At 45.0% G+C, this 7,134-nt stretch overlaps 1 long non-coding RNA gene across 1 annotated transcript; it reads left to right on the forward strand.

The window, feature by feature from the left end:
- The first annotated feature begins 1,683 nt into the window (after positions 1-1,683).
- Positions 1,684-5,737, forward strand: LOC114815429. The gene is made up of 3 exons (XR_003763192.1): positions 1,684-1,869; positions 5,180-5,270; positions 5,357-5,737. It is a non-coding gene; the product is annotated as an uncharacterized LOC114815429 (long non-coding RNA).
- Positions 5,738-7,134: the final 1,397 nt, after the last annotated feature.

The raw sequence follows: 7,134 nt of genomic DNA on the forward strand, positions 1-7,134 counted from the left end.
TGCAGGGAAGGGTTGTGTGGGTGTGTTTGTGTGGGACTTTTGCCTGAGGGGCTGCAGGGAAGGGGGTGTGTGTGTGTCTGGGGGGACTTCCGCCTGAGGGACTTCAGGGAGGGGTGTTTGTGTGTGTGACTTCCGCCTGAGGGGCTACAGGGGTTGTGTGTTTGTGTCGGACTAACGCCTGAGGGGCTGCAGGGAGGGGTTTTGTATGTGTGTGTGGGGGGGGGACTTTGGGCTGAGGGGCTTCCGCTCGAGGGGCTGCAGAGAGGGGTTGTGTGTGTGTTTGTGTGGGACTTGCGCCCGAGGGGCTGCAGAGAGGGGTTGTTTGTGTTTGTGTGGGACTTCAGCTTGAGGGGCTGCAGAGGGAGTTGTGTGTGTGTGTTGTGATGGACTTCCGCCTGAGGGGCTGCAGAGAGGGGGTGGGTGTGGGGGGGGGGGGACTTCCTCCCGAGGGGCGGGTTTTGTGTTTGTGTGACTTCCCGTCGAGGGCCTGCAGGTGTGTGTGTGTGTGTGGGCGCGCGGTTGGGCGGTTGTGGCCCGTGGTGGCGCGCCTGCTGAAGGCCTTGAGGGCCCGTTGGTCTTCCGGCCCCAGGTCACAATAATAACAGTAATGATGCCATTTATTAAGCGCTTACTATGTGCAAAGCACTGTGCTAAGCGCTGGGGGAGATACAGGGTGATCAGGTTGTCCCAGGTGGGGACTCGCGGTCTTCAGCCCCATTTGACAGATGAGGGAACTGAGGCCCAGAGAAGTGAAGGGACTTGCCCGAAGTCGCCCAGCTGACAAGTGGCCAATGTAGGATTAGAACCCACAGCCCGTGCTCTTTCCACTGAGCCACGGGGTTCTAATCGTGACTCCACTATGTCAGCTGGGTGACTGGGCAAGTCACTTCTCTGTGCCTCAGTTTTCGTCACCTGGAAAATGGGATGAAGGCTGTGAGCCTCACGTGGGACAACCTGATTACCCTGGATCTACCCCAGCGCTTAGAACAGTGCTGGGCACAGAGTAAGGGCTTAACAAATAACATTATGATTACCTCTAGTTATAGGTGCCAATAATAATTTATGTGCCACATAATAATAATAATGTTGGTATTGTTAAGCGCTTACTATGTGCAGAGCACTGTTCTAAGCGCTGGGGTAAACACAGGGGAATCAGGTTGTCCCACATGGGGCTCACAGTCTTAATCCCCATTTTACAGACAAGGGAACTGAGGCACAGAGAAGTTAAGTGACTTGCCCACAGTCACACAGCTGACAAGTGGCAGAGCTGGGATTCAAACTCATGAGCCCTGATTCCAAAGCCCGTGCTCTTTCCACTGCGCCACGCTGCTTCTCACATGTAGGCCTACGTAGAGGATGATGGAGTGGATGTGCACCCTGTCCCACATGGGGCTCTCAATCTGAAGGAGAGAGCATATTTGAGAAGCATCGTGGCTCAGTGGAAAGAGCCCGGGCTTGGGAGTCAAAGGTCATGGGTTCTAATCCCGACTTTGCCATTTGTCAGCTGTATGACTTTGGGCCAGCCACTTCACTTCTCTGGGCCTCAGTTACCTCATCTGTAAAATGGGGATTGAGACTGTGATCCCCAGTGGGATAGGGACTGGATCCAACCCTATCTGCTTGTATCCACCCCAGCGCTTAATACAGTGCCTGGCACATAGTTAAGCGCTTAACAAATGCCATAATTGTTATTTTATCCCCACTTTACAAATGAGGACTTGAGGCATAATGAGGTTGTGACTCACCCAAGGTCACAGCCATCAGAGGGTTGAAATGGGACTAGAACAGAGGTTTCCCCATTCCTGGGCTCTTTTCACCAATCCATTCTGTTACCCATATTCTCAGCTTGAGCAGAGCCTCATATTCAAGGTATATAGCAATCAATCATATTTTTAAATGCTTATGTGCAGAGCACTAAGTGCTTGGGAGAGTACAATATAACATTCATTCATTGTATTTATTGAACACTTACTATATGCAGAGCACTGTACTAAGCGCTTGGAAAGTACAATTCAGCAATAAAGAGACAATCCCTACCAACAATGGGTTTACAGTCTAGAAGGGGAGAGACACATCAAAACAAGTAAACAGGTAGCAATAGCATCAATATAAATAGAATTATATACACATCAAAACAAGTAAACAGGCATTAATATAAACAGGATTACATATATACGTGAGTGCTGTGGCGAGGGGGGGTAGAGCAAAGGGAGCAAATGGAGGAGATGGGGAGGGGAGCTGAGGAAAAGGGGGGCTTAATCTGGGAAGGCCTCTTGGAGGAGTTGAACTTTCAGGAGAGCTTTGAAGGGGCAGGAAGTGTGATTGGTGGATTTAAGGAGGGAGGGCATTCCAGGCCAGAGGTAGGAGGTGGGCCAGGTTTCGATGGCGGGACAGGCGAGAACGAGGCACAGTGAGAAGGTTAGCACCAGAAGAGCGGAGTGTGCGGGCTGGGCAGTAGAACAGAGTTGGTAGAGAATTTCCCTGCCCAAAGTGAGCTTACAGTCTAGAGGGGGAGACCGACAAAGTAAATAGAGCTTCAAGTAGAGTAATAAGATCAAACCTTATAAAGTTTACTCAAACCCCATTACGATGTGGATGAATCGTGTTTATTGTAAGGCTCGTGGTTTTGAGCAGGCGTTTTTCTCTTTCTTCTCATCTGTTCTCAAAGCCTAGTTTTATTTCTTCAGATATCATAACACTGCCCAGATATCCTCTTTGTCCTTATGTTATTTGCTTGAGTTTAAAAAAAGAAAGGCATTCGAGTATCAGTGTTTATAAAATAAACGCTACCAAAAGCCATAGAAAAGAGCATCGGGTGGCAGGCAAAGTATGTCAATTTATTTCATGTCCTTGGTGCCGTGCAGTGAGATAGGAATGTTGGTATTTGCCAAGTGCTTTCTATGTGCCAGGTTCTGTACTAAGCGCTGGGGTGGTTATAGTCAAATCGGGTTGGACACAGTCCCTGTCCCATGTGGGGCTTAGAGTCTCAATCCCCATTTTAAAGATGAGGTAACTGAGGCCTAGTGAAGTGGGTTAATAATGTTGGTGTTTAAGTGCTTACTATGTGCAGAGCACCGTTCTAAGCGCTGGGGTAGATACAGGGTAATCAGATTGTCCCACGTCAGGCTCACAGTTAATCCCCATTTTACAGACGAGTAACTGAGGTACAGAGAAGTCAAGTGACTTGCCCACAGTCACACAGCTGGCAAGGGGCAGAGCTGGGATTCGAACCCACGACCTCTGACTCCCAAGCCCGGGCTCTTTCCTCTGAACCACGCTGCTTCCCTTATAATGATGACATTTAAGCGTTTACTATGTGAAAAGCACTGTTCTAAGCATTGGGGGAGATACAAGATCATCAGGTTGTCCCATGTGGGGCTCACAGTTTTAACCCCCATTTTACAGATGAGGTAACTGAAGCCCAGAGAAGTTGTGACTTGCCCAAAGTCACACAGCTGACAAGCGGCACAGCTGGGGTTAGAACCCATGACCTCTGACTCCCAAGCCCGGGCTCTTTCCACAAATACCTTCCGATTCCCAGGCTCATACTCTATCCATTATGCCATGCTGCCTTCTCTAGGAAGGAGATAGGAACCCAGGTAAACCCTGATAGCTATCTATCCTTGGGTTTTTAGATGGAGCTCAAAATTTCAATAGGCCATTTACCAAGAGAGCAGTGGAACTGAACACTAGTGAGAAATTATCTGGCCAAATGATGGGGTGGAGGCTGTTAGAAGGTTTCATTTTACTTATTGTGCTGGTGTGGATTTAGGAATGTTAACATCTCGTTCCCGTAGAGTTGAAAATGTAATTTTAATTGTTTCTACATAGACCATTAACTACCAAAGATCTTGGGGAAAATAGTTGAACAGATTTTTATCCTTTTTTAACAGAGAAATATATTATTAATCACACTATTATTAGTAATATGCCCATAAATTTTTAAAAAGTTAATATATGGTTCCTCATAGCCATCTGTAATTTATAAAGACACCACCCTGTTAACCTGACTAATCAACTCCATTCTCCTTTCAATGCTGGTTAATCAAATTTAATGACTAAGCACAGATTTTCCTTCTGATTAAGTCTGCTGTAAAACAGGCTCTTGTGTTCTGCTTTTTGTGCATTTACACATGTAAAAATAAAGTCATAAGGTGCTACGGATAGGCTCCGTTTTATAGTATGTGAAATTTCATTTCCTGATCATGAAAACGCCATGATTTCTTTTGAATGAAATTCTGTTATTTTCCTTATGGTAATCAAATTTCTATAAGGTCTTCAATGATCTTTTAATGTACTATGTGTAATTAGTGTGTATGAGTATTTTAGAACACTGAAGGGATTCCATTAAAATCAGTTTTTGTGGTGTTGAACTCTTGGTTGGGGTATGGTGGGCAAAGATTTTCTGAAAACGCAAGTTTTTTAGGGAATTTTATCTTATGCCTTATAGATTTTGGAGGGCCAAAAATATAATTTTAACTCCTTGGATTCTTGAAATTCAAGCTCTGAATTAATGGCCGAATTCTAACGGGTGACTAGTGATAGATAGTAATTAAACTCCCATCCACATAATGAGAAAGGAAGCTCTTTAAAATATAATGCTTTGTGCTTCCACGTAGTAAAAACCTGTCACTACTTATTTTGATTGGATTCCTGGTTGCTATTAGTGATTCTTGGGAAGGAATGTGCGCACACATATTTTGTAGCACATTCAGTTCCCAAATGAAAAGAACAACTGAACACACTGAAATATGGTCATTTTATAGTAGGCAGGATTCATGTAGCCAAATGGCAAATTAAATGAGCAACGTTGTATTGGAAGAGAAAATGTCAAGGATTACCTAGGGATGATTTGGAAACAATTCTTTAGATATCTAAGTCATCCTTGCTGCTGGAATAGGGTATGTCTCCAGGTAGGGAGACTGATTCTGTAATTGATTTAATGTATAAGAGTGAAAAATATTTATGGCAAAGAGTTGATGGATCAGTGTTATTGCCAAGTACAGCAAAAACTTTCTGTCAATGCAAATTGGACCCTAAACTTTCAAAACTAAAGAAAAAAAACCACTAGTTTTACAGTGGGCTAAACACTCAACACTCATTCCATTAAGGAGGTAGTATAAGATTAAAAAAAGTAAAGTAATTCCTTGTAACTTTATGCTGTCACCTTATTTGGCAGGAAGGGCGGGTACTCTCTCCTAAGGAACCTTCTCGACACTTGCCTGAGCTTCCACCCAGAAACCTGGGACATGTCCCCTCACAAACATGAGGTAAGGATGGCCTGTTGGATCTTTGAAGGGCCACTAAGGCATCTTCGCTGGGCCTCAGGCTTTACCCCAAACCGTTAATCTTCCAGGTCTCTGTCAGGCCCTTGAGACAGCTGATGTTCTGGTGATCCTTCACTGACCTGGATGTAGCTGCAATGCCGGTGCTGGAGGTACAGGGCCAAATCCTGTCTTCATGCTCCATAATGCCAACAGGTCTCCCTCGGGCAGCATTGGTCGGAGTCTGTGACGCAAGACCCTTCGTCCAGGTGGTGCAGATTGAGGATGACGGGGCAGGGACTCCGCAAGCAAGAGTGACTCCAACCTACCCCTACTGACCCTCAATGGTCCCCACTCTCCACCTCCCGCCGCCACCACCACCAGTGTGAGAACAAGTAAAGCCTGCGCCTGGGAAGCAGCGTGGATTAGTGCAAAGAGAACGGGCTTGGGAGTCAGAGGATGTAGGTTCTAATCCTGGCGCCACCACTTGTCTGCTGGGTGAGCTTGGACAAGCCATTTAACTTCTCTGTGCCTCAGTTAGCTCTGTAAAAGGGGCACTAAGACTGTGAGCCCCACATGGGACAACTGATTACCTTGTATCTACCCCGTTGCCTGGCACACAGTAAATGCTTAAATATCATTATTATTATTATTATTATTATTATTATTATCATCTCTTCCAAAGAGCCTTCTAGCATGTCCAAAGGCCCTTGAGGTGACTTCCTTTTCCTCCCTCTGTAGAATTCTTTCCACTACCTCTCCCCAGCTCCTCTAGCTCCCATTCTTTGTTCCTAGTAATAGCGTGGAAAACAGACAACGGAGAAGTGAAATGGCCTCCTGTCCATAGAAGCTCAAGTTTAGGAAGAGGAGAAAGATGTAAAATGGGGATTGAGATGGAGAGCCCCATGTAGGACAGGGACTGTGTCCAACCTGATTAACTTGTATCTTCTCCAGTGCTTAGAACAGTGTTTGGCACATAGTAAGTGCTTAACAAGTACTATCATTATTATTATTATTATCAGTCCCAAACCCACTCTTAGCCCTTCTTCTCCCAATCACTCATCTTCATATATACCTTTTAATTTGAAAATTTATCTGTATACTCAGTTATTTCACTGTCTCATCCTGATATTCTTGTAGTGCTTCCTGCTGCATCTTTGTCTTTCCTCTTTTCAATATCTTTGTGATTTTTGTCTGTCTGCTTTGTAAAACTATAAGCTCAATAAAAGATGAGAATTTGCATTATGCTATGGTTATGTACTCCCTGGTGTCTGCCACTCAATTTGCTTAGTAAAAAGCTTGGCATTCAATAGGTGCCCAGTACATTCCATTGATTTTTGTCATTCTTTTTTTATTTTATGGTATTTGTTACCAGGCACTATACCTAGTGTAGGGGTAGATACAAGTTAATTAGGTTGGACCACAGTCCATGTCCCAGATGGGATCATAAGTCTTATCCCCATTGCACAGATTAGGTAACTGAGGCACAGAGAAGTTGTGACTTGCCCAAGGTCACACAGCAGACAAGTGGCAGAACTGGCATTAGAACCTAGGTCCTTCTGACTCCCAGGCCTGTGCTGTATGTATTAGGCCAGTCTGCTTCTCCTGTTCAAGAGATTCCACCCTCTGAGCAAGCCACCCACTTCACCTTGTTTGGTCCCTAAATCAAACTTTATGGTCTTACTATGTTGTCCAAAGGCCTTAGAGGATGGAATTCAAATCACTGGGCATGTTTAAAATCCAGGTCAGACATCTTTCTAGCTGGCAGCAAAATAACATTTGCAACATACGTGGTGTATCATATATCATCAGAGAACTAGCAAAATCCTGAAGAAAAAAATTAGATGGGAAAGGGAAGAGGAGAGAAAGG

The sequence above is a fragment of the Ornithorhynchus anatinus genome, chromosome 12 (genome assembly GCF_004115215.2).
Source record: "Ornithorhynchus anatinus isolate Pmale09 chromosome 12, mOrnAna1.pri.v4, whole genome shotgun sequence".
Lineage (NCBI taxonomy): Eukaryota > Metazoa > Chordata > Mammalia > Monotremata > Ornithorhynchidae > Ornithorhynchus > Ornithorhynchus anatinus.